Consider the following 26,016-nt stretch of genomic DNA (forward strand, 5'->3'; position numbering starts at 1 on the left):
GGTTTTGCTTTTCCAGTTCCTTTCACAGAAGCATTAAAAATGCATGTTCTACATGCTCCGTACGGAGTAATGACTCTCCTAACTTTCTGTCCTTTCCTTCATGTTCCCATGCTGTCATCCTTTTGCCAGAAATGCCTCCAAAGGGCTGTGGATTCTTCGGCCCCATGCCCTTTCAGGAAAACTCCTTTCTGTAGGATTTCTAATTCTAGGTCCCCTGCTTTCCTTCACGCCAGCACAGCACATTTAGGTAGGTAAGCAATCCCCCTTTATGGTGATAAGATGTAGCTGAGAATGCACTCTGGGAAGTGGCAATTTGTAGAGCAAGCTGCAGGTCATATTCATGATTTTCAAGATTAGACTGCAGTACTCCCACCCCACTCCCGCCGCAACCATTATTGAAAGAAAGATGAATGCAGCATGGAAAGCTGTACTGCCAAATCCTCCGATATCTCAGTTGGGAGAGAGGAGGACTGTAGTGGAGAAACAGAAATCCTTAGGTTGCTGGTTCTAATCCGGCTTGGAGGAGTTTCCCCTTTTTTCTTTTCCATAGCTGCTTACTCTCTTGTTAAAACATTATGTGCCCCCCTGATTGAGAAACATTTCCCTAGCTCCAAATAAATGCTAGGACAGAAGGGTAGACTTCTTCTGCTTTCCAATGAAATTGACCACATAGTCATTTCTGAGGGATGTTGTAAGAGAAGTAAACAAGGACCTGCAGATCAGAATTCATTCCAAAGCCTTGACTAAATATATGAAGGCACTTGGAAGACTTCCAGTTTCATTGTACCAAGGTAGATGTTTCGGCAGCCGACCCAGCTAAAACTCACCTACAATGAGAGTGGCCATGGATATGAAAGAGGGAATCTAGAAAGACACCAACTCCTTAAAACTGAGCAAGATGTGATGTGGAGTAATAGCTTACAGATTTGGAGAAAATCTGAGATGTTTCTCTTGACAAAAGAAACACTGCAATGCCCTCTCTGAGGATGGAACTCAGGACCTTCAGATCATGAGACTGACGCGCTGCCTACTGCGCTAAGAAGGCTGCTTGAAACCGCTAACAAATGCGTCTACACACCATGAAGAGGGAAGGTAGCAAAAATGCTGTTCTCATGTTGGAATATCAATACAGTACGGTTGCCTCGCTGGATTAAAATCGTCTGCAGTTATAATGGTCAGAATACTGCTCTTTCCCAGTGATTAAACCCACACCCCATACATTTAGAGATGCAAAAGAAATCAGGGCATACCATTCACCTCTCTAAGAAAGATCGTGCCATTTTTTCCCCCACATAACTGAGAATGAAATGGACTAAAACCCAGAATTAACATGCCGCCCCTAGCCGTAGATGCATCTAGATCTCAACGCTTTACTTGCTAATGTAACATAGCTGTGTGTCCTGCAAAAAGAGCAGGGCTACCTTAAGTCATCTCACAAGATGTGGAAGCAGCACTCAACCATATCCTTCTTTGATGTATCCTGAACCAGTTGCCTTGAATACTCTGGCTTTTTCAGATTGCATCTAGCTGTTGTGTGTGGGGAATTATTCATTCTAGAGTCAACCTTATTCCATAAAAAACGGTGCTAGAAAATCCAGCTGTAAGTCATGTGGAATTCCACACCTGACGCTTCCCATTCCAGTGTCATATGTGGTGAATGTACATTCAATAGAATTCCAGGTTTCCATGCGTAGAGCAAAACCACCCCCTACAGGATGTGGGGATGTAGCTCAGTGGTAGAGCGCATGCTTCGCATGTATGAGGCCCCGGGTTCAATCCCCGGCATCTCCAGCTTTTCGCCATGCTAATCTTGCCTTTTGACAGATAGCTAGGCTGGCATCATGAGTAAGGAAGTGAGATGTCATGCAGCTGGTGCCAGAACCCCACTTTCTTCGCCTTGCAAAACCTTTTGAAATGGGGCTATCTCATTTCCCGTGTTTATAGAAAAAAATAATCTTGATTCCATAAGAAACCAAAGTGGTGATTTATCTTGGCATTCTTAGTATAGAAAACGGGCACAGCTGTCTTGGTCATTTATTTGAATTCTTCCTCTAAACCCGAGACTCTTACCAGAAGGTTTAAGAAAAACTGAATGTTTTCTTCATCCTAATCACTTCTGAATGGTCCATTAATCTACTGGTTTTGCTTTTCCAGTTCCTTTCACAGAAGCATTAAAAATGCATGTTCTTCATGCTCCGTACGGAGTAATGACTCTCCTAACTTTCTGTCCTTTCCTTCATGTTCCCATGCTGTCATCCTTTTGCCAGAAATGCCTCCAAAGGGCTGTGGATTCTTCGGCCCCATGCCCTTTCAGGAAAACTCCTTTCTGTAGGATTTCTAATTCTAGGTCCCCTGCTTTCCTTCACGCCAGCACAGCACATTTAGGTAGGTAAGCAATCCCCCTTTATGGTGATAAGATGTAGCTGAGAATGCACTCTAGGAAGTGGCAATTTGTAGAGCAAGTTGCAGGTCATATTCATGATTTTCAAGATTAGACTGCAGTACTCCCACCCCACTCCCGCCGCAACCATTATTGAAAGAAAGATGAATGCAGCATGGAAAGCTGTACTGCCCAATCCTCCGATAGCTCAGTTGGGAGAGCGGAGGACTGTAGTGGAGAAACAGAAATCCTTAGGTCGTTGGTTCAAATCCAGCTTGGAGGAGTTTCCCCTTTTTTGTTTTCCATAGCTGCTTTTCCTCTTGTTAAAACATTATGTGCCCCTCTGATTGAGAAACATTTCCCTAGCTCCAAATAAATGCTAGGACAGAAGGGTAGACTTCTTCTGCTTTCCAATGAAATTGACCACATAGTCATTTCTGAGGGATGTTGGAAGAGAAGTAAACAAGGACCTGCAGATCAGAATTCATTCCAAAGCCTTGACTAAATATATGAAGGCACTTGGAAGACTTCCAGTTTCATTGTACCAAGGTAGATGTTTCGGCAGCCGACCCAGCTAAAACTCACCTACAATGAGAGTGGCCATGGATATGAAAGAGGGAATCTAGAAAGACACCAACTCCTTAAAACTGAGCAAGATGCGATGTGGAGTAATAGCTTACAGATTTGGAGAAAATCTGAGATGTTTCTCTTGACAAAAGAAACACTGTAATGCCCTCTCTGAGGATGGAACTCAGGACCTTCAGATTATGAGACTGACGCGCTGCCTACTGCGCTAAGAAGGCTGCTTGAAACCGCTAACAAATGCGTCTACACACCATGAAGAGGGAAGGTAGCAAAAATGCTGTTCTCATGTTGGAATATCAATACAGTACGGTTGCCTCGCTGGATTAAAATCGTCTGCAGTTATAATGGTCAGAAGACTGCTCTTTCCCAGTGATTAAACCCACACCCCATACATTTAGAGATGCAAAAGAAATCAGGGCATACCATTCACCTCTCTAAGAAAGATCGTGCCATTTTTTCCCCCACATAACTGAGAATGAAATGGACTAAAACCCAGAATTAACATGCCGCCCCTAGCCGTAGATGCATCTAGATCTCAACGCTTTACTTGCTAATGTAACATAGCTGTGTGTCCTGCAAAAAGAGCAGGGATACCTTAAGTCATCTCACAAGATGTGGAAGCAGCACTCAACCATATCCTTCTTTGATGTATCCTGAACCAGTTGCCTTGAATACTCTGGCTTTTTCAGATTGCATCTAGCTGTTGTGTGTGGGGAATTATTCATTCTAGAGTCAACCTTATTCCATAAAAAACGGTGCTAGAAAATCCAGCTGTAAGTCATGTGGAATTCCACACCTGACGCTTCCCATTCCAGTGTCATATGTGGTGAATGTACATTCAATAGAATTCCAGGTTTCCATGCGTAGAGCAAAACCACCCCCTACAGGATGTGGGGATGTAGCTCAGTGGTAGAGCGCATGCTTCGCATGTATGAGGCCCCGGGTTCAATCCCCGGCATCTCCAGCTTTTCGCCATGCTAATCTTGCCTTTTGACAGATAGCTAGGCTGGCATCATGAGTAAGGAAGTGAGATGCCATGCAGCTGGTGCCAGAACCCCACTTTCTTCGCCTTGCAAAACCTTTTGAAATGGGGCTATCTCATTTCCCGTGTTTATAGAAAAAAATAATCTTGATTCCATAAGAAACCAAAGTGGTGATTTATCTTGGCATTCTTAGTATAGAAAACGGGCACAGCTGTCTTGGTCATTTATTTGAATTCTTCCTCTAAACCCGAGACTCTTACCAGAAGGTTTAAGAAAAACTGAATGTTTTCTTCATCCTAATCACTTCTGAATGGTCCATTAATCTACTGGTTTTGCTTTTCCAGTTCCTTTCACAGAAGCATTAAAAATGCATGTTCTTCATGCTCCGTACGGAGTAATGACTCTCCTAACTTTCTGTCCTTTCCTTCATGTTCCCATGCTGTCATCCTTTTGCCAGAAATGCCTCCAAAGGGCTGTGGATTCTTCGGCCCCATGCCCTTTCAGGAAAACTCCTTTCTGTAGGATTTCTAATTCTAGGTCCCCTGCTTTCCTTCACGCCAGCACAGCACATTTAGGTAGGTAAGCAATCCCCCTTTATGGTGATAAGATGTAGCTGAGAATGCACTCTGGGAAGTGGCAATTTGTAGAGCAAGCTGCAGGTCATATTCATGATTTTCAAGATTAGACTGCAGTACTCCCACCCCACTCCCGCCGCAACCATTATTGAAAGAAAGATGAATGCAGCATGGAAAGCTGTACTGCCAAATCCTCCGATATCTCAGTTGGGAGAGAGGAGGACTGTAGTGGAGAAACAGAAATCCTTAGGTTGCTGGTTCTAATCCGGCTTGGAGGAGTTTCCCCTTTTTTCTTTTCCATAGCTGCTTACTCTCTTGTTAAAACATTATGTGCCCCCCTGATTGAGAAACATTTCCCTAGCTCCAAATAAATGCTAGGACAGAAGGGTAGACTTCTTCTGCTTTCCAATGAAATTGACCACATAGTCATTTCTGAGGGATGTTGTAAGAGAAGTAAACAAGGACCTGCAGATCAGAATTCATTCCAAAGCCTTGACTAAATATATGAAGGCACTTGGAAGACTTCCAGTTTCATTGTACCAAGGTAGATGTTTCGGCAGCCGACCCAGCTAAAACTCACCTACAATGAGAGTGGCCATGGATATGAAAGAGGGAATCTAGAAAGACACCAACTCCTTAAAACTGAGCAAGATGTGATGTGGAGTAATAGCTTACAGATTTGGAGAAAATCTGAGATGTTTCTCTTGACAAAAGAAACACTGCAATGCCCTCTCTGAGGATGGAACTCAGGACCTTCAGATCATGAGACTGACGCGCTGCCTACTGCGCTAAGAAGGCTGCTTGAAACCACTAACAAATGCGTCTACACACCATGAAGAGGGAAGGTAGCAAAAATGCTGTTCTCATGTTGGAATATCAATACAGTACGGTTGCCTCGCTGGATTAAAATCGTCTGCAGTTATAATGGTCAGAATACTGCTCTTTCCCAGTGATTAAACCCACACCCCATACATTTAGAGATGCAAAAGAAATCAGGGCATACCATTCACCTCTCTAAGAAAGATCGTGCCATTTTTTCCCCCACATAACTGAGAATGAAATGGACTAAAACCCAGAATTAACATGCCGCCCCTAGCCGTAGATGCATCTAGATCTCAACGCTTTACTTGCTAATGTAACATAGCTGTGTGTCCTGCAAAAAGAGCAGGGCTACCTTAAGTCATCTCACAAGATGTGGAAGCAGCACTCAACCATATCCTTCTTTGATGTATCCTGAACCAGTTGCCTTGAATACTCTGGCTTTTTCAGATTGCATCTAGCTGTTGTGTGTGGGGAATTATTCATTCTAGAGTCAACCTTATTCCATAAAAAACGGTGCTAGAAAATCCAGCTGTAAGTCATGTGGAATTCCACACCTGACGCTTCCCATTCCAGTGTCATATGTGGTGAATGTACATTCAATAGAATTCCAGGTTTCCATGCGTAGAGCAAAACCACCCCCTACAGGATGTGGGGATGTAGCTCAGTGGTAGAGCGCATGCTTCGCATGTATGAGGCCCCGGGTTCAATCCCCAGCATCTCCAGCTTTTCGCCATGCTAATCTTGCCTTTTGACAGATAGCTAGGCTGGCATCATGAGTAAGGAAGTGAGATGTCATGCAGCTGGTGCCAGAACCCCACTTTCTTCGCCTTGCAAAACCTTTTGAAATGGGGCTATCTCATTTCCCGTGTTTATAGAAAAAAATAATCTTGATTCCATAAGAAACCAAAGTGGTGATTTATCTTGGCATTCTTAGTATAGAAAACGGGCACAGCTGTCTTGGTCATTTATTTGAATTCTTCCTCTAAACCCGAGACTCTTACCAGAAGGTTTAAGAAAAACTGAATGTTTTCTTCATCCTAATCACTTCTGAATGGTCCATTAATCTACTGGTTTTGCTTTTCCAGTTCCTTTCACAGAAGCATTGAAAATGCATGTTCTTCATGCTCCGTACGGAGTAATGACTCTCCTAACTTTCTGTCCTTTCCTTCATGTTCCCATGCTGTCATCCTTTTGCCAGAAATGCCTCCAAAGGGCTGTGGATTCTTCGGCCCCATGCCCTTTCAGGAAAACTCCTTTCTGTAGGATTTCTAATTCTAGGTCCCCTGCTTTCCTTCACGCCAGCACAGCACATTTAGGTAGGTAAGCAATCCCCCTTTATGGTGATAAGATGTAGCTGAGAATGCACTCTAGGAAGTGGCAATTTGTAGAGCAAGTTGCAGGTCATATTCATGATTTTCAAGATTAGACTGCAGTACTCCCACCCCACTCCCGCCGCAACCATTATTGAAAGAAAGATGAATGCAGCATGGAAAGATGTACTGCCCAATCCTCCGATAGCTCAGTTGGGAGAGCGGAGGACTGTAGTGGAGAAACAGAAATCCTTAGGTCGTTGGTTCAAATCCAGCTTGGAGGAGTTTCCCCTTTTTTGTTTTCCATAGCTGCTTTTCCTCTTGTTAAAACATTATGTGCCCCTCTGATTGAGAAACATTTCCCTAGCTCCAAATAAATGCTAGGACAGAAGGGTAGACTTCTTCTGCTTTCCAATGAAATTGACCACATAGTCATTTCTGAGGGATGTTGGAAGAGAAGTAAACAAGGACCTGCAGATCAGAATTCATTCCAAAGCCTTGACTAAATATATGAAGGCACTTGGAAGACTTCCAGTTTCATTGTACCAAGGTAGATGTTTCGGCAGCCGACCCAGCTAAAACTCACCTACAATGAGAGTGGCCATGGATATGAAAGAGGGAATCTAGAAAGACACCAACTCCTTAAAACTGAGCAAGATGCGATGTGGAGTAATAGCTTACAGATTTGGAGAAAATCTGAGATGTTTCTCTTGACAAAAGAAACACTGCAATGCCCTCTCTGAGGATGGAACTCAGGACCTTCAGATTATGAGACTGACGCGCTGCCTACTGCGCTAAGAAGGCTGCTTGAAACCGCTAACAAATGCGTCTACACACCATGAAGAGGGAAGGTAGCAAAAATGCTGTTCTCATGTTGGAATATCAATACAGTACGGTTGCCTCGCTGGATTAAAATCGTCTGCAGTTATAATGGTCAGAAGACTGCTCTTTCCCAGTGATTAAACCCACACCCCATACATTTAGAGATGCAAAAGAAATCAGGGCATACCATTCACCTCTCTAAGAAAGATCGTGCCATTTTTTCCCCCACATAACTGAGAATGAAATGGACTAAAACCCAGAATTAACATGCCGCCCCTAGCCGTAGATGCATCTAGATCTCAACGCTTTACTTGCTAATGTAACATAGCTGTGTGTCCTGCAAAAAGAGCAGGGATACCTTAAGTCATCTCACAAGATGTGGAAGCAGCACTCAACCATATCCTTCTTTGATGTATCCTGAACCAGTTGCCTTGAATACTCTGGCTTTTTCAGATTGCATCTAGCTGTTGTGTGTGGGGAATTATTCATTCTAGAGTCAACCTTATTCCATAAAAAACGGTGCTAGAAAATCCAGCTGTAAGTCATGTGGAATTCCACACCTGACGCTTCCCATTCCAGTGTCATATGTGGTGAATGTACATTCAATAGAATTCCAGGTTTCCATGCGTAGAGCAAAACCACCCCCTACGGGATGTAGCTCAGTGGTAGAGCGCATGCTTCGCATGTATGAGGCCCCAGGTTCAATCCCCGGCATCTCCAGCTTTTTGCCATGCTAATCTTGCCTTTTGACAGATAGCTAGGCTGGCATCATGAGTAAGGAAGTGAGATGCCATGCAGCTGGTGCCAGAACCCCACTTTCTTCGCCTTGCAAAACCTTTTGAAATGGGGCTATCTCATTTCCCGTGTTTATAGAAAAAAATAATCTTGATTCCATAAGAAACCAAAGTGGTGATTTATCTTGGCATTCTTAGTATAGAAAACGGGCACAGCTGTCTTGGTCATTTATTTGAATTCTTCCTCTAAACCCGAGACTCTTACCAGAAGGTTTAAGAAAAACTGAATGTTTTCTTCATCCTAATCACTTCTGAATGGTCCATTAATCTACTGGTTTTGCTTTTCCAGTTCCTTTCACAGAAGCATTAAAAATGCATGTTCTTCATGCTCCGTACGGAGTAATGACTCTCCTAACTTTCTGTCCTTTCCTTCATGTTCCCATGCTGTCATCCTTTTGCCAGAAATGCCTCCAAAGGGCTGTGGATTCTTCGGCCCCATGCCCTTTCAGGAAAACTCCTTTCTGTAGGATTTCTAATTCTAGGTCCCCTGCTTTCCTTCACGCCAGCACAGCACATTTAGGTAGGTAAGCAATCCCCCTTTATGGTGATAAGATGTAGCTAAGAATGCACTATAGGAAGTGGCAATTTGTAGAGCAAGCTGCAGGTCATATTCATGATTTTCAAGATTAGACTGCAGTACTCCCACCCCACTCCCGCCGCAACCATTATTGAAAGAAAGATGAATGCAGCATGGAAAGCTGTACTGCCCAATCCTCCGATAGCTCAGTTGGGAGAGCGGAGGACTGTAGTGGAGAAACAGAAATCCTTAGGTCGCTGGTTCAAATCCAGCTTGGAGGAGTTTCCCCTTTTTTGTTTTCCATAGCTGCTTTACCTCTTGTTAAAACATTATGTGCCCCTCTGATTGAGAAACATTTCCCTAGCTCCAAATAAATGCTAGGACAGAAGGGTAGACTTCTTCTGCTTTCCAATGAAATTGACCACATAGTCATTTCTGAGGGATGTTGGAAGAGAAGTAAACAAGGACCTGCAGATCAGAATTCATTCCAAAGCCTTGACTAAATATATGAAGGCACTTGGAAGACTTCCAGTTTCATTGTACCAAGGTAGATGTTTCGGCAGCCGACCCAGCTAAAACTCACCTACAATGAGAGTGGCCATGGATATGAAAGAGGGAATCTAGAAAGACACCAACTCCTTAAAACTGAGCAAGATGCGATGTGGAGTAATAGCTTACAGATTTGGAGAAAATCTGAGATGTTTCTCTTGACAAAAGAAACACTGCAATGCCCTCTCTGAGGATGGAACTCAGGACCTTCAGATTATGAGACTGACGCGCTGCCTACTGCGCTAAGAAGGCTGCTTGAAACCGCTAACAAATGCGTCTACACACCATGAAGAGGGAAGGTAGCAAAAATGCTGTTCTCATGTTGGAATATCAATACAGTACGGTTGCCTCGCTGGATTAAAATTGTCTGCAGTTATAATGGTCAGAAGCCTGCTCTTTCCCAGTGATTAAACCCACACCCCATACATTTAGAGATGCAAAAGAAATCAGGGCATACCATTCACCTCTCTAAGAAAGATCGTGCCATTTTTTCCCCCACATAACTGAGAATGAAATGGACTAAAACCCAGAATTAACATGCCGCCCCTAGCCGTAGATGCATCTAGATCTCAACGCTTTACTTGCTAATGTAACATAGCTGTGTGTCCTGCAAAAAGAGCAGGGCTACCTTAAGTCATCTCACAAGATGTGGAAGCAGCACTCAACCATATCCTTCTTTGATGTATCCTGAACCAGTTGCCTTGAATACTCTGGCTTTTTCAGATTGCATCTAGCTGTTGTGTGTGGGGAATTATTCATTCTAGAGTCAACCTTATTCCATAAAAAACGGTGCTAGAAAATCCAGCTGTAAGTCATGTGGAATTCCACACCTGACGCTTCCCATTCCAGTGTCATATGTGGTGAATGTACATTCAATAGAATTCCAGGTTTCCATGCGTAGAGCAAAACCACCCCCTACAGGATGTGGGGATGTAGCTCAGTGGTAGAGCGCATGCTTCGCATGTATGAGGCCCCGGGTTCAATCCCCAGCATCTCCAGCTTTTCGCCATGCTAATCTTGCCTTTTGACAGATAGCTAGGCTGGCATCATGAGTAAGGAAGTGAGATGTCATGCAGCTGGTGCCAGAACCCCACTTTCTTCGCCTTGCAAAACCTTTTGAAATGGGGCTATCTCATTTCCCGTGTTTATAGAAAAAAATAATCTTGATTCCATAAGAAACCAAAGTGGTGATTTATCTTGGCATTCTTAGTATAGAAAACGGGCACAGCTGTCTTGGTCATTTATTTGAATTCTTCCTCTAAACCCGAGACTCTTACCAGAAGGTTTAAGAAAAACTGAATGTTTTCTTCATCCTAATCACTTCTGAATGGTCCATTAATCTACTGGTTTTGCTTTTCCAGTTCCTTTCACAGAAGCATTAAAAATGCATGTTCTTCATGCTCCGTACGGAGTAATGACTCTCCTAACTTTCTGTCCTTTCCTTCATGTTCCCATGCTGTCATCCTTTTGCCAGAAATGCCTCCAAAGGGCTGTGGATTCTTCGGCCCCATGCCCTTTCAGGAAAACTCCTTTCTGTAGGATTTCTAATTCTAGGTCCCCTGCTTTCCTTCACGCCAGCACAGCACATTTAGGTAGGTAAGCAATCCCCCTTTATGGTGATAAGATGTAGCTGAGAATGCACTCTGGGAAGTGGCAATTTGTAGAGCAAGCTGCAGGTCATATTCATGATTTTCAAGATTAGACTGCAGTACTCCCACCCCACTCCCGCCGCAACCATTATTGAAAGAAAGATGAATGCAGCATGGAAAGCTGTACTGCCAAATCCTCCGATATCTCAGTTGGGAGAGAGGAGGACTGTAGTGGAGAAACAGAAATCCTTAGGTTGCTGGTTCTAATCCGGCTTGGAGGAGTTTCCCCTTTTTTCTTTTCCATAGCTGCTTACTCTCTTGTTAAAACATTATGTGCCCCCCTGATTGAGAAACATTTCCCTAGCTCCAAATAAATGCTAGGACAGAAGGGTAGACTTCTTCTGCTTTCCAATGAAATTGACCACATAGTCATTTCTGAGGGATGTTGTAAGAGAAGTAAACAAGGACCTGCAGATCAGAATTCATTCCAAAGCCTTGACTAAATATATGAAGGCACTTGGAAGACTTCCAGTTTCATTGTACCAAGGTAGATGTTTCGGCAGCCGACCCAGCTAAAACTCACCTACAATGAGAGTGGCCATGGATATGAAAGAGGGAATCTAGAAAGACACCAACTCCTTAAAACTGAGCAAGATGTGATGTGGAGTAATAGCTTACAGATTTGGAGAAAATCTGAGATGTTTCTCTTGACAAAAGAAACACTGCAATGCCCTCTCTGAGGATGGAACTCAGGACCTTCAGATCATGAGACTGACGCGCTGCCTACTGCGCTAAGAAGGCTGCTTGAAACCGCTAACAAATGCGTCTACACACCATGAAGAGGGAAGGTAGCAAAAATGCTGTTCTCATGTTGGAATATCAATACAGTACGGTTGCCTCGCTGGATTAAAATCGTCTGCAGTTATAATGGTCAGAATACTGCTCTTTCCCAGTGATTAAACCCACACCCCATACATTTAGAGATGCAAAAGAAATCAGGGCATACCATTCACCTCTCTAAGAAAGATCGTGCCATTTTTTCCCCCACATAACTGAGAATGAAATGGACTAAAACCCAGAATTAACATGCCGCCCCTAGCCGTAGATGCATCTAGATCTCAACGCTTTACTTGCTAATGTAACATAGCTGTGTGTCCTGCAAAAAGAGCACGGCTACCTTAAGTCATCTCACAAGATGTGGAAGCAGCACTCAACCATATCCTTCTTTGATGTATCCTGAACCAGTTGCCTTGAATACTCTGGCTTTTTCAGATTGCATCTAGCTGTTGTGTGTGGGGAATTATTCATTCTAGAGTCAACCTTATTCCATAAAAAACGGTGCTAGAAAATCCAGCTGTAAGTCATGTGGAATTCCACACCTGACGCTTCCCATTCCAGTGTCATATGTGGTGAATGTACATTCAATAGAATTCCAGGTTTCCATGCGTAGAGCAAAACCACCCCCTACAGGATGTGGGGATGTAGCTCAGTGGTAGAGCGCATGCTTCGCATGTATGAGGCCCCGGGTTCAATCCCCGGCATCTCCAGCTTTTCGCCATGCTAATCTTGCCTTTTGACAGATAGCTAGGCTGGCATCATGAGTAAGGAAGTGAGATGTCATGCAGCTGGTGCCAGAACCCCACTTTCTTCGCCTTGCAAAACCTTTTGAAATGGGGCTATCTCATTTCCCGTGTTTATAGAAAAAAATAATCTTGATTCCATAAGAAACCAAAGTGGTGATTTATCTTGGCATTCTTAGTATAGAAAACGGGCACAGCTGTCTTGGTCATTTATTTGAATTCTTCCTCTAAACCCGAGACTCTTACCAGAAGGTTTAAGAAAAACTGAATGTTTTCTTCATCCTAATCACTTCTGAATGGTCCATTAATCTACTGGTTTTGCTTTTCCAGTTCCTTTCACAGAAGCATTAAAAATGCATGTTCTTCATGCTCCGTACGGAGTAATGACTCTCCTAACTTTCTGTCCTTTCCTTCATGTTCCCATGCTGTCATCCTTTTGCCAGAAATGCCTCCAAAGGGCTGTGGATTCTTCGGCCCCATGCCCTTTCAGGAAAACTCCTTTCTGTAGGATTTCTAATTCTAGGTCCCCTGCTTTCCTTCACGCCAGCACAGCACATTTAGGTAGGTAAGCAATCCCCCTTTATGGTGATAAGATGTAGCTGAGAATGCACTCTAGGAAGTGGCAATTTGTAGAGCAAGTTGCAGGTCATATTCATGATTTTCAAGATTAGACTGCAGTACTCCCACCCCACTCCCGCCGCAACCATTATTGAAAGAAAGATGAATGCAGCATGGAAAGATGTACTGCCCAATCCTCCGATAGCTCAGTTTGGAGAGCGGAGGACTGTAGTGGAGAAACAGAAATCCTTAGGTCGTTGGTTCAAATCCAGCTTGGAGGAGTTTCCCCTTTTTTGTTTTCCATAGCTGCTTTTCCTCTTGTTAAAACATTATGTGCCCCTCTGATTGAGAAACATTTCCCTAGCTCCAAATAAATGCTAGGACAGAAGGGTAGACTTCTTCTGCTTTCCAATGAAATTGACCACATAGTCATTTCTGAGGGATGTTGGAAGAGAAGTAAACAAGGACCTGCAGATCAGAATTCATTCCAAAGCCTTGACTAAATATATGAAGGCACTTGGAAGACTTCCAGTTTCATTGTACCAAGGTAGATGTTTCGGCAGCCGACCCAGCTAAAACTCACCTACAATGAGAGTGGCCATGGATATGAAAGAGGGAATCTAGAAAGACACCAACTCCTTAAAACTGAGCAAGATGCGATGTGGAGTAATAGCTTACAGATTTGGAGAAAATCTGAGATGTTTCTCTTGACAAAAGAAACACTGCAATGCCCTCTCTGAGGATGGAACTCAGGACCTTCAGATTATGAGACTGACGCGCTGCCTACTGCGCTAAGAAGGCTGCTTGAAACCGCTAACAAATGCGTCTACACACCATGAAGAGGGAAGGTAGCAAAAATGCTGTTCTCATGTTGGAATATCAATACAGTACGGTTGCCTCGCTGGATTAAAATCGTCTGCAGTTATAATGGTCAGAAGACTGCTCTTTCCCAGTGATTAAACCCACACCCCATACATTTAGAGATGCAAAAGAAATCAGGGCATACCATTCACCTCTCTAAGAAAGATCGTGCCATTTTTTCCCCCACATAACTGAGAATGAAATGGACTAAAACCCAGAATTAACATGCCGCCCCTAGCCGTAGATGCATCTAGATCTCAACGCTTTACTTGCTAATGTAACATAGCTGTGTGTCCTGCAAAAAGAGCAGGGATACCTTAAGTCATCTCACAAGATGTGGAAGCAGCACTCAACCATATCCTTCTTTGATGTATCCTGAACCAGTTGCCTTGAATACTCTGGCTTTTTCAGATTGCATCTAGCTGTTGTGTGTGGGGAATTATTCATTCTAGAGTCAACCTTATTCCATAAAAAACGGTGCTAGAAAATCCAGCTGTAAGTCATGTGGAATTCCACACCTGACGCTTCCCATTCCAGTGTCATATGTGGTGAATGTACATTCAATAGAATTCCAGGTTTCCATGCGTAGAGCAAAACCACCCCCTACAGGATGTGGGGATGTAGCTCAGTGGTAGAGCGCATGCTTCGCATGTATGAGGCCCCGGGTTCAATCCCCGGCATCTCCAGCTTTTCGCCATGCTAATCTTGCCTTTTGACAGATAGCTAGGCTGGCATCATGAGTAAGGAAGTGAGATGTCATGCAGCTGGTGCCAGAACCCCACTTTCTTCGCCTTGCAAAACCTTTTGAAATGGGGCTATCTCATTTCCCGTGTTTATAGAAAAAAATAATCTTGATTCCATAAGAAACCAAAGTGGTGATTTATCTTGGCATTCTTAGTATAGAAAACGGGCACAGCTGTCTTGGTCATTTATTTGAATTCTTCCTCTAAACCCGAGACTCTTACCAGAAGGTTTAAGAAAAACTGAATGTTTTCTTCATCCTAATCACTTCTGAATGGTCCATTAATCTACTGGTTTTGCTTTTCCAGTTCCTTTCACAGAAGCATTAAAAATGCATGTTCTTCATGCTCCGTACGGAGTAATGACTCTCCTAATTTCTGTCCTTTCCTTCATGTTCCCATGCTGTCATCCTTTTGCCAGAAATGCCTCCAAAGGGCTGTGGATTCTTCGGCCCCATGCCCTTTCAGGAAAACTCCTTTCTGTAGGATTTCTAATTCTAGGTCCCCTGCTTTCCTTCACGCCAGCACAGCACATTTAGGTAGGTAAGCAATCCCCCTTTATGGTGATAAGATGTAGCTGAGAATGCACTCTAGGAAGTGGCAATTTGTAGAGCAAGCTGCAGGTCATATTCATGATTTTCAAGATTAGACTGCAGTACTCCCACCCCACTCCCGCCGCAACCATTATTGAAAGAAAGATGAATGCAGCATGGAAAGCTGTACTGCCCAATCCTCCGATAGCTCAGTTGGGAGAGCGGAGGACTGTAGTGGAGAAACAGAAATCCTTAGGTCGCTGGTTCAAATCCAGCTTGGAGGAGTTTCCCCTTTTTTGTTTTCCATAGCTGCTTTACCTCTTGTTAAAACATTATGTGCCCCTCTGATTGAGAAACATTTCCCTAGCTCCAAATAAATGCTAGGACAGAAGGGTAGACTTCTTCTGCTTTCCAATGAAATTGACCACATAGTCATTTCTGAGGGATGTTGGAAGAGAAGTAAACAAGGACCTGCAGATCAGAATTCATTCCAAAGCCTTGACTAAATATATGAAGGCACTTGGAAGACTTCCAGTTTCATTGTACCAAGGTAGATGTTTCGGCAGCCGACCCAGCTAAAACTCACCTACAATGAGAGTGGCCATGGATATGAAAGAGGGAATCTAGAAAGACACCAACTCCTTAAAACTGAGCAAGATGCGATGTGGAGTAATAGCTTACAGATTTGGAGAAAATCTGAGATGTTTCTCTTGACAAAAGAAACACTGCAATGCCCTCTCTGAGGATGGAACTCAGGACCTTCAGATTATGAGACTGACGCGCTGCCTACTGCGCTAAGAAGACTGCTTGAAACCGCTAACAAATGCGTCTACACACCATGAAGAGGGAAGGTAGCAAAAATGCTGTTCTCATGTTGGAATATCAATACAGTACGGTTGCCTCGCTGGATTAAAATCGTCTGCAGTTATAATGGTCAGAAGACTGCTCTTTCCCAGTGATTAAACCCACACCCCATACATTTAGAGATGCAAAAGAAATCAGGGCATACCATTCACCTCTCTAAGAAAGATCGTGCCATTTTTTCCCCCACATAACTGAGAATGAAATGGACTAAAACCCAGAATTAACATGCCGCCCCTAGCCGTAGATGCATCTAGATCTCAACGCTTTACTTGCTAATGTAACATAGCTGTGTGTCCTGCAAAAAGAGCAGGGCTACCTTAAGTCATCTCACAAGATGTGGAAGCAGCACTCAACCATATCCTTCTTTGATGTATCCTGAACCAGTTGCCTTGAATACTCTGGCTTTTTCAGATTGCATCTAGCTGTTGTGTGTGGGGAATTATTCATTCTAGAGTCAACCTTATTCCATAAAAAACGGTGCTAGAAAATCCAGCTGTAAGTCATGTGGAATTCCACACCTGACGCTTCCCATTCCAGTGTCATATGTGGTGAATGTACATTCAATAGAATTCCAGGTTTCCATGCGTAGAGCAAAACCACCCCCTACGGGATGTAGCTCAGTGGTAGAGCGCATGCTTCGCATGTATGAGGCCCCAGGTTCAATCCCCGGCATCTCCAGCTTTTTGCCATGCTAATCTTGCCTTTTGACAGATAGCTAGGCTGGCATCATGAGTAAGGAAGTGAGATGCCATGCAGCTGGTGCCAGAACCCCACTTTCTTCGCCTTGCAAAACCTTTTGAAATGGGGCTATCTCATTTCCCGTGTTTATAGAAAAAAATAATCTTGATTCCATAAGAAACCAAAGTGGTGATTTATCTTGCCATTCTTAGTATAGAAAACGGGCACAGCTGTCTTGGTCATTTATTTGAATTCTTCCTCTAAACCCGAGACTCTTACCAGAAGGTTTAAGAAAAACTGAATGTTTTCTTCATCCTAATCACTTCTGAATGGTCCATTAATCTACTGGTTTTGCTTTTCCAGTTCCTTTCACAGAAGCATTAAAAATGCATGTTCTTCATGCTCCGTACGGAGTAATGACTCTCCTAACTTTCTGTCCTTTCCTTCATGTTCCCATGCTGTCATCCTTTTGCCAGAAATGCCTCCAAAGGGCTGTGGATTCTTCGGCCCCATGCCCTTTCAGGAAAACTCCTTTCTGTAGGATTTCTAATTCTAGGTCCCCTGCTTTCCTTCACGCCAGCACAGCACATTTAGGTAGGTAAGCAATCCCCCTTTATGGTGATAAGATGTAGCTAAGAATGCACTATAGGAAGTGGCAATTTGTAGAGCAAGCTGCAGGTCATATTCATGATTTTCAAGATTAGACTGCAGTACTCCCACCCCACTCCCGCCGCAACCATTATTGAAAGAAAGATGAATGCAGCATGGAAAGCTGTACTGCCCAATCCTCCGATAGCTCAGTTGGGAGAGCGGAGGACTGTAGTGGAGAAACAGAAATCCTTCGGTCGCTTGTTCAAATCCAGCTTGGAGGAGTTTCCCCTTTTTTGTTTTCCATAGCTGCTTTACCTCTTGTTAAAACATTATGTGCCCCTCTGATTGAGAAACATTTCCCTAGCTCCAAATAAATGCTAGGACAGAAGGGTAGACTTCTTCTGCTTTCCAATGAAATTGACCACATAGTCATTTCTGAGGGATGTTGGAAGAGAAGTAAACAAGGACCTGCAGATCAGAATTCATTCCAAAGCCTTGACTAAATATATGAAGGCACTTGGAAGACTTCCAGTTTCATTGTACCAAGGTAGATGTTTCGGCAGCCGACCCAGCTAAAACTCACCTACAATGAGAGTGGCCATGGATATGAAAGAGGGAATCTAGAAAGACACCAACTCCTTAAAACTGAGCAAGATGCGATGTGGAGTAATAGCTTACAGATTTGGAGAAAATCTGAGATGTTTCTCTTGACAAAAGAAACACTGCAATGCCCTCTCTGAGGATGGAACTCAGGACCTTCAGATTATGAGACTGACGCGCTGCCTACTGCGCTAAGAAGGCTGCTTGAAACCGCTAACAAATGCGTCTACACACCATGAAGAGGGAAGGTAGCAAAAATGCTGTTCTCATGTTGGAATATCAATACAGTACGGTTGCCTCGCTGGATTAAAATCGTCTGCAGTTATAATGGTCAGAAGACTACTCTTTCCCAGTGATTAAACCCACACCCCATACATTTAGAGATGCAAAAGAAATCAGGGCATACCATTCACCTCTCTAAGAAAGATCGTGCCATTTTTTCCCCCACATAACTGAGAATGAAATTGACTAAAACCCAGAATTAACATGCCGCCCCTAGCCGTAGATGCATCTAGATCTCAACGCTTTACTTGCTAATGTAACATAGCTGTGTGTCCTGCAAAAAGAGCAGGGCTACCTTAAGTCATCTCACAAGATGTGGAAGCAGCACTCAACCATATCCTTCTTTGATGTATCCTGAACCAGTTGCCTTGAATACTCTGGCTTTTTCAGATTGCATCTAGCTGTTGTGTGTGGGGAATTATTCATTCTAGAGTCAACCTTATTCCATAAAAAACGGTGCTAGAAAATCCAGCTGTAAGTCATGTGGAATTCCACACCTGACGCTTCCCATTCCAGTGTCATATGTGGTGAATGTACATTCAATAGAATTCCAGGTTTCCATGCGTAGAGCAAAACCACCCCCTACAGGATGTGGGGATGTAGCTCAGTGGTAGAGCGCATGCTTCGCATGTATGAGGCCCCGGGTTCAATCCCCAGCATCTCCAGCTTTTCGCCATGCTAATCTTGCCTTTTGACAGATAGCTAGGCTGGCATCATGAGTAAGGAAGTGAGATGTCATGCAGCTGGTGCCAGAACCCCACTTTCTTCGCCTTGCAAAACCTTTTGAAATGGGGCTATCTCATTTCCCGTGTTTATAGAAAAAAATAATCTTGATTCCATAAGAAACCAAAGTGGTGATTTATCTTGGCATTCTTAGTATAGAAAACGGGCACAGCTGTCTTGGTCATTTATTTGAATTCTTCCTCTAAACCCGAGACTCTTACCAGAAGGTTTAAGAAAAACTGAATGTTTTCTTCATCCTAATCACTTCTGAATGGTCCATTAATCTACTGGTTTTGCTTTTCCAGTTCCTTTCACAGAAGCATTAAAAATGCATGTTCTTCATGCTCCGTACGGAGTAATGACTCTCCTAACTTTCTGTCCTTTCCTTCATGTTCCCATGCTGTCATCCTTTTGCCAGAAATGCCTCCAAAGGGCTGTGGATTCTTCGGCCCCATGCCCTTTCAGGAAAACTCCTTTCTGTAGGATTTCTAATTCTAGGTCCCCTGCTTTCCTTCACGCCAGCACAGCACATTTAGGTAGGTAAGCAATCCCCCTTTATGGTGATAAGATGTAGCTGAGAATGCACTCTAGGAAGTGGCAATTTGTAGAGCAAGTTGCAGGTCATATTCATGATTTTCAAGATTAGACTGCAGTACTCCCACCCCACTCCCGCCGCAACCATTATTGAAAGAAAGATGAATGCAGCATGGAAAGCTGTACTGCCCAATCCTCCGATAGCTCAGTTGGGAGAGCGGAGGACTGTAGTGGAGAAACAGAAATCCTTAGGTCGTTGGTTCAAATCCAGCTTGGAGGAGTTTCCCCTTTTTTGTTTTCCATAGCTGCTTTTCCTCTTGTTAAAACATTATGTGCCCCTCTGATTGAGAAACATTTCCCTAGCTCCAAATAAATGCTAGGACAGAAGGGTAGACTTCTTCTGCTTTCCAATGAAATTGACCACATAGTCATTTCTGAGGGATGTTGGAAGAGAAGTAAACAAGGACCTGCAGATCAGAATTCATTCCAAAGCCTTGACTAAATATATGAAGGCACTTGGAAGACTTCCAGTTTCATTGTACCAAGGTAGATGTTTCGGCAGCCGACCCAGCTAAAACTCACCTACAATGAGAGTGGCCATGGATATGAAAGAGGGAATCTAGAAAGACACCAACTCCTTAAAACTGAGCAAGATGCGATGTGGAGTAATAGCTTACAGATTTGGAGAAAATCTGAGATGTTTCTCTTGACAAAAGAAACACTGTAATGCCCTCTCTGAGGATGGAACTCAGGACCTTCAGATTATGAGACTGACGCGCTGCCTACTGCGCTAAGAAGGCTGCTTGAAACCGCTAACAAATGCGTCTACACACCATGAAGAGGGAAGGTAGCAAAAATGCTGTTCTCATGTTGGAATATCAATACAGTACGGTTGCCTCGCTGGATTAAAATCGTCTGCAGTTATAATGGTCAGAAGACTGCTCTTTCCCAGTGATTAAACCCACACCCCATACATTTAGAGATGCAAAAGAAATCAGGGCATACCATTCACCTCTCTAAGAAAGATCGTGCCATTTTTTCCCCCACATAACTGAGAATGAAATGGACTAAAACCCAGAATTAACATGCCGCCCCTAGCCGTAGATGCATCTAGATCTCAACGCTTTACTTGCTAATGTAACATAGCTGTGTGTCCTGCAAAAAGAGCAGGGATACCTTAAGTCATCTCACAAGATGTGGAAGCAGCACTCAACCATATCCTTCTTTGATGTATCCTGAACCAGTTGCCTTGAATACTCTGGCTTTTTCAGATTGCATCTAGCTGTTGTGTGTGGGGAATTATTCATTCTAGAGTCAACCTTATTCCATAAAAAACGGTGCTAGAAAATCCAGCTGTAAGTCATGTGGAATTCCACACCTGACGCTTCCCATTCCAGTGTCATATGTGGTGAATGTACATTCAATAGAATTCCAGGTTTCCATGCGTAGAGCAAAACCACCCCCTACAGGATGTGGGGATGTAGCTCAGTGGTAGAGCGCATGCTTCGCATGTATGAGGCCCCGGGTTCAATCCCCGGCATCTCCAGCTTTTCGCCATGCTAATCTTGCCTTTTGACAGATAGCTAGGCTGGCATCATGAGTAAGGAAGTGAGATGCCATGCAGCTGGTGCCAGAACCCCACTTTCTTCGCCTTGCAAAACCTTTTGAAATGGGGGCTATCTCATTTCCCGTGTTTATAGAAAAAAATAATCTTGATTCCATAAGAAACCAAAGTGGTGATTTATCTTGGCATTCTTAGTATAGAAAACGGGCACAGCTGTCTTGGTCATTTATTTGAATTCTTCCTCTAAACCCGAGACTCTTACCAGAAGGTTTAAGAAAAACTGAATGTTTTCTTCATCCTAATCACTTCTGAATGGTCCATTAATCTACTGGTTTTGCTTTTCCAGTTCCTTTCACAGAAGCATTAAAAATGCATGTTCTTCATGCTCCGTACGGAGTAATGACTCTCCTAATTTCTGTCCTTTCCTTCATGTTCCCATGCTGTCATCCTTTTGCCAGAAATGCCTCCAAAGGGCTGTGGATTCTTCGGCCCCATGCCCTTTCAGGAAAACTCCTTTCTGTAGGATTTCTAATTCTAGGTCCCCTGCTTTCCTTCACGCCAGCACAGCACATTTAGGTAGGTAAGCAATCCCCCTTTATGGTGATAAGATGTAGCTGAGAATGCACTCTAGGAAGTGGCAATTTGTAGAGCAAGCTGCAGGTCATATTCATGATTTTCAAGATTAGACTGCAGTACTCCCACCCCACTCCCGCCGCAACCATTATTGAAAGAAAGATGAATGCAGCATGGAAAGCTGTACTGCCCAATCCTCCGATAGCTCAGTTGGGAGAGCGGAGGACTGTAGTGGAGAAACAGAAATCCTTAGGTCGCTGGTTCAAATCCAGCTTGGAGGAGTTTCCCCTTTTTTGTTTTCCATAGCTGCTTTACCTCTTGTTAAAACATTATGTGCCCCTCTGATTGAGAAACATTTCCCTAGCTCCAAATAAATGCTAGGACAGAAGGGTAGACTTCTTCTGCTTTCCAATGAAATTGACCACATAGTCATTTCTGAGGGATGTTGGAAGAGAAGTAAACAAGGACCTGCAGATCAGAATTCATTCCAAAGCCTTGACTAAATATATGAAGGCACTTGGAAGACTTCCAGTTTCATTGTACCAAGGTAGATGTTTCGGCAGCCGACCCAGCTAAAACTCACCTACAATGAGAGTGGCCATGGATATGAAAGAGGGAATCTAGAAAGACACCAACTCCTTAAAACTGAGCAAGATGCGATGTGGAGTAATAGCTTACAGATTTGGAGAAAATCTGAGATGTTTCTCTTGACAAAAGAAACACTGCAATGCCCTCTCTGAGGATGGAACTCAGGACCTTCAGATTATGAGACTGACGCGCTGCCTACTGCGCTAAGAAGACTGCTTGAAACCGCTAACAAATGCGTCTACACACCATGAAGAGGGAAGGTAGCAAAAATGCTGTTCTCATGTTGGAATATCAATACAGTACGGTTGCCTCGCTGGATTAAAATCGTCTGCAGTTATAATGGTCAGAAGACTGCTCTTTCCCAGTGATTAAACCCACACCCCATACATTTAGAGATGCAAAAGAAATCAGGGCATACCATTCACCTCTCTAAGAAAGATCGTGCCATTTTTTCCCCCACATAACTGAGAATGAAATGGACTAAAACCCAGAATTAACATGCCGCCCCTAGCCGTAGATGCATCTAGATCTCAACGCTTTACTTGCTAATGTAACATAGCTGTGTGTCCTGCAAAAAGAGCAGGGCTACCTTAAGTCATCTCACAAGATGTGGAAGCAGCACTCAACCATATCCTTCTTTGATGTATCCTGAACCAGTTGCCTTGAATACTCTGGCTTTTTCAGATTGCATCTAGCTGTTGTGTGTGGGGAATTATTCATTCTAGAGTCAACCTTATTCCATAAAAAACGGTGCTAGAAAATCCAGCTGTAAGTCATGTGGAATTCCACACCTGACGCTTCCCATTCCAGTGTCATATGTGGTGAATGTACATTCAATAGAATTCCAGGTTTCCATGCGTAGAGCAAAACCACCCCCTACGGGATGTAGCTCAGTGGTAGAGCGCATGCTTCGCATGTATGAGGCCCCAGGTTCAATCCCCGGCATCTCCAGCTTTTTGCCATGCTAATCTTGCCTTTTGACAGATAGCTAGGCTGGCATCATGAGTAAGGAAGTGAGATGCCATGCAGCTGGTGCCAGAACCCCACTTTCTTCGCCTTGCAAAACCTTTTGAAATGGGGCTATCTCATTTCCCGTGTTTATAGAAAAAAATAATCTTGATTCCATAAGAAACCAAAGTGGTGATTTATCTTGCCATTCTTAGTATAGAAAACGGGCACAGCTGTCTTGGTCATTTATTTGAATTCTTCCTCTAAACCCGAGACTCTTACCAGAAGGTTTAAGAAAAACTGAATGTTTTCTTCATCCTAATCACTTCTGAATGGTCCATTAATCTACTGGTTTTGCTTTTCCAGTTCCTTTCACAGAAGCATTAAAAATGCATGTTCTTCATGCTCCGTACGGAGTAATGACTCTCCTAACTTTCTGTCCTTTCCTTCATGTTCCCATGCTGTCATCCTTTTGCCAGAAATGCCTCCAAAGGGCTGTGGATTCTTCGGCCCCATGCCCTTTCAGGAAAACTCCTTTCTGTAGGATTTCTAATTCTAGGTCCCCTGCTTTCCTTCACGCCAGCACAGCACATTTAGGTAGGTAAGCAATCCCCCTTTATGGTGATAAGATGTAGCTAAGAATGCACTATAGGAAGTGGCAATTTGTAGAGCAAGCTGCAGGTCATATTCATGATTTTCAAGATTAGACTGCAGTACTCCCACCCCACTCCCGCCGCAACCATTATTGAAAGAAAGATGAATGCAGCATGGAAAGCTGTACTGCCCAATCCTCCGATAGCTCAGTTGGGAGAGCGGAGGACTGTAGTGGAGAAACAGAAATCCTTCGGTCGCTTGTTCAAATCCAGCTTGGAGGAGTTTCCCCTTTTTTGTTTTCCATAGCTGCTTTACCTCTTGTTAAAACATTATGTGCCCCTCTGATTGAGAAACATTTCCCTAGCTCCAAATAAATGCTAGGACAGAAGGGTAGACTTCTTCTGCTTTCCAATGAAATTGACCACATAGTCATTTCTGAGGGATGTTGGAAGAGAAGTAAACAAGGACCTGCAGATCAGAATTCATTCCAAAGCCTTGACTAAATATATGAAGGCACTTGGAAGACTTCCAGTTTCATTGTACCAAGGTAGATGTTTCGGCAGCCGACCCAGCTAAAACTCACCTACAATGAGAGTGGCCATGGATATGAAAGAGGGAATCTAGAAAGACACCAACTCCTTAAAACTGAGCAAGATGCGATGTGGAGTAATAGCTTACAGATTTGGAGAAAATCTGAGATGTTTCTCTTGACAAAAGAAACACTGCAATGCCCTCTCTGAGGATGGAACTCAGGACCTTCAGATTATGAGACTGACGCGCTGCCTACTGCGCTAAGAAGGCTGCTTGAAACCGCTAACAAATGCGTCTACACACCATGAAGAGGGAAGGTAGCAAAAATGCTGTTCTCATGTTGGAATATCAATACAGTACGGTTGCCTCGCTGGATTAAAATCGTCTGCAGTTATAATGGTCAGAAGACTACTCTTTCCCAGTGATTAAACCCACACCCCATACATTTAGAGATGCAAAAGAAATCAGGGCATACCATTCACCTCTCTAAGAAAGATCGTGCCATTTTTTCCCCCACATAACTGAGAATGAAATTGACTAAAACCCAGAATTAACATGCCGCCCCTAGCCGTAGATGCATCTAGATCTCAACGCTTTACTTGCTAATGTAACATAGCTGTGTGTCCTGCAAAAAGAGCAGGGCTACCTTAAGTCATCTCACAAGATGTGGAAGCAGCACTCAACCATATCCTTCTTTGATGTATCCTGAACCAGTTGCCTTGAATACTCTGGCTTTTTCAGATTGCATCTAGCTGTTGTGTGTGGGGGAATTATTCATTCTAGAGTCAACCTTATTCCATAAAAAACGGTGCTAGAAAATCCAGCTGTAAGTCATGTGGAATTCCACACCTGACGCTTCCCATTCCAGTGTCATATGTGGTGAATGTACATTCAATAGAATTCCAGGTTTCCATGCGTAGAGCAAAACCACCCCCCTACAGGATGTGGGGATGTAGCTCAGTGGTAGAGCGCATGCTTCGCATGTATGAGGCCCCGGGTTCAATCCCCAGCATCTCCAGCTTTTCGCCATGCTAATCTTGCCTTTTGACAGATAGCTAGGCTGGCATCATGAGTAAGGAAGTGAGATGTCATGCAGCTGGTGCCAGAACCCCACTTTCTTCGCCTTGCAAAACCTTTTGAAATGGGGCTATCTCATTTCCCGTGTTTATAGAAAAAAATAATCTTGATTCCATAAGAAACCAAAGTGGTGATTTATCTTGGCATTCTTAGTATAGAAAACGGGCACAGCTGTCTTGGTCATTTATTTGAATTCTTCCTCTAAACCCGAGACTCTTACCAGAAGGTTTAAGAAAAACTGAATGTTTTCTTCATCCTAATCACTTCTGAATGGTCCATTAATCTACTGTTTTGCTTTTCCCAGTTCCTTTCACAGAAGCATTAAAAATGCATGTTCTTCATGCTCCGTACGGAGTAATGACTCTCCTAACTTTCTGTCCTTTCCTTCATGTTCCCATGCTGTCATCCTTTTGCCAGAAATGCCTCCAAAGGGCTGTGGATTCTTCGGCCCCATGCCCTTTCAGGAAAACTCCTTTCTGTAGGATTTCTAATTCTAGGTCCCCTGCTTTCCTTCACGCCAGCACAGCACATTTAGGTAGGTAAGCAATCCCCCTTTATGGTGATAAGATGTAGCTGAGAATGCACTCTAGGAAGTGGCAATTTGTAGAGCAAGTTGCAGGTCATATTCATGATTTTCAAGATTAGACTGCAGTACTCCCACCCCACTCCCG

General features: G+C 43.5%; 16 non-coding genes across 16 annotated transcripts; 9 read left to right on the top strand and 7 right to left on the bottom strand.

The window, feature by feature from the left end:
• Positions 1 to 1,719: 1,719 nt before the first annotated feature.
• TRNAA-CGC (transfer RNA alanine (anticodon CGC)) lies at positions 1,720 to 1,791 on the top strand. The gene has a single exon. It is a non-coding gene; the product is annotated as a tRNA-Ala (tRNA).
• A 1,319-nt stretch (positions 1,792 to 3,110) lies between these two features.
• Positions 3,111 to 3,183, bottom strand: TRNAM-CAU (transfer RNA methionine (anticodon CAU)). Its single transcript has one exon. It is a non-coding gene; the product is annotated as a tRNA-Met (tRNA).
• Positions 3,184 to 3,857: 674 nt separating this feature from the next.
• TRNAA-CGC (transfer RNA alanine (anticodon CGC)) lies at positions 3,858 to 3,929 on the top strand. Its single transcript has one exon. It is a non-coding gene; the product is annotated as a tRNA-Ala (tRNA).
• A 2,066-nt stretch (positions 3,930 to 5,995) lies between these two features.
• TRNAA-CGC (transfer RNA alanine (anticodon CGC)) lies at positions 5,996 to 6,067 on the top strand. Its single transcript has one exon. It is a non-coding gene; the product is annotated as a tRNA-Ala (tRNA).
• A 1,319-nt stretch (positions 6,068 to 7,386) lies between these two features.
• On the bottom strand, positions 7,387 to 7,459 carry TRNAM-CAU (transfer RNA methionine (anticodon CAU)). Its single transcript has one exon. It is a non-coding gene; the product is annotated as a tRNA-Met (tRNA).
• A 2,057-nt stretch (positions 7,460 to 9,516) lies between these two features.
• Positions 9,517 to 9,589, bottom strand: TRNAM-CAU (transfer RNA methionine (anticodon CAU)). Its single transcript has one exon. It is a non-coding gene; the product is annotated as a tRNA-Met (tRNA).
• A 674-nt stretch (positions 9,590 to 10,263) lies between these two features.
• TRNAA-CGC (transfer RNA alanine (anticodon CGC)) lies at positions 10,264 to 10,335 on the top strand. Its single transcript has one exon. It is a non-coding gene; the product is annotated as a tRNA-Ala (tRNA).
• A 2,066-nt stretch (positions 10,336 to 12,401) lies between these two features.
• Positions 12,402 to 12,473, top strand: TRNAA-CGC (transfer RNA alanine (anticodon CGC)). The gene has a single exon. It is a non-coding gene; the product is annotated as a tRNA-Ala (tRNA).
• Positions 12,474 to 13,792: 1,319 nt separating this feature from the next.
• On the bottom strand, positions 13,793 to 13,865 carry TRNAM-CAU (transfer RNA methionine (anticodon CAU)). The gene has a single exon. It is a non-coding gene; the product is annotated as a tRNA-Met (tRNA).
• Positions 13,866 to 14,539: 674 nt separating this feature from the next.
• TRNAA-CGC (transfer RNA alanine (anticodon CGC)) lies at positions 14,540 to 14,611 on the top strand. The gene has a single exon. It is a non-coding gene; the product is annotated as a tRNA-Ala (tRNA).
• A 3,448-nt stretch (positions 14,612 to 18,059) lies between these two features.
• On the bottom strand, positions 18,060 to 18,132 carry TRNAM-CAU (transfer RNA methionine (anticodon CAU)). The gene has a single exon. It is a non-coding gene; the product is annotated as a tRNA-Met (tRNA).
• Positions 18,133 to 18,806: 674 nt separating this feature from the next.
• TRNAA-CGC (transfer RNA alanine (anticodon CGC)) lies at positions 18,807 to 18,878 on the top strand. The gene has a single exon. It is a non-coding gene; the product is annotated as a tRNA-Ala (tRNA).
• Positions 18,879 to 20,197: 1,319 nt separating this feature from the next.
• On the bottom strand, positions 20,198 to 20,270 carry TRNAM-CAU (transfer RNA methionine (anticodon CAU)). The gene has a single exon. It is a non-coding gene; the product is annotated as a tRNA-Met (tRNA).
• A 674-nt stretch (positions 20,271 to 20,944) lies between these two features.
• On the top strand, positions 20,945 to 21,016 carry TRNAA-CGC (transfer RNA alanine (anticodon CGC)). Its single transcript has one exon. It is a non-coding gene; the product is annotated as a tRNA-Ala (tRNA).
• Positions 21,017 to 24,465: 3,449 nt separating this feature from the next.
• Positions 24,466 to 24,538, bottom strand: TRNAM-CAU (transfer RNA methionine (anticodon CAU)). The gene has a single exon. It is a non-coding gene; the product is annotated as a tRNA-Met (tRNA).
• Positions 24,539 to 25,214: 676 nt separating this feature from the next.
• TRNAA-CGC (transfer RNA alanine (anticodon CGC)) lies at positions 25,215 to 25,286 on the top strand. The gene has a single exon. It is a non-coding gene; the product is annotated as a tRNA-Ala (tRNA).
• The last annotated feature ends 730 nt before the right edge of the window (positions 25,287 to 26,016 follow it).

This window comes from Pleurodeles waltl, unplaced genomic scaffold (genome assembly GCF_031143425.1).
Source record: "Pleurodeles waltl isolate 20211129_DDA unplaced genomic scaffold, aPleWal1.hap1.20221129 scaffold_488, whole genome shotgun sequence".
Classification (NCBI taxonomy): Eukaryota; Metazoa; Chordata; class Amphibia; order Caudata; family Salamandridae; genus Pleurodeles; species Pleurodeles waltl.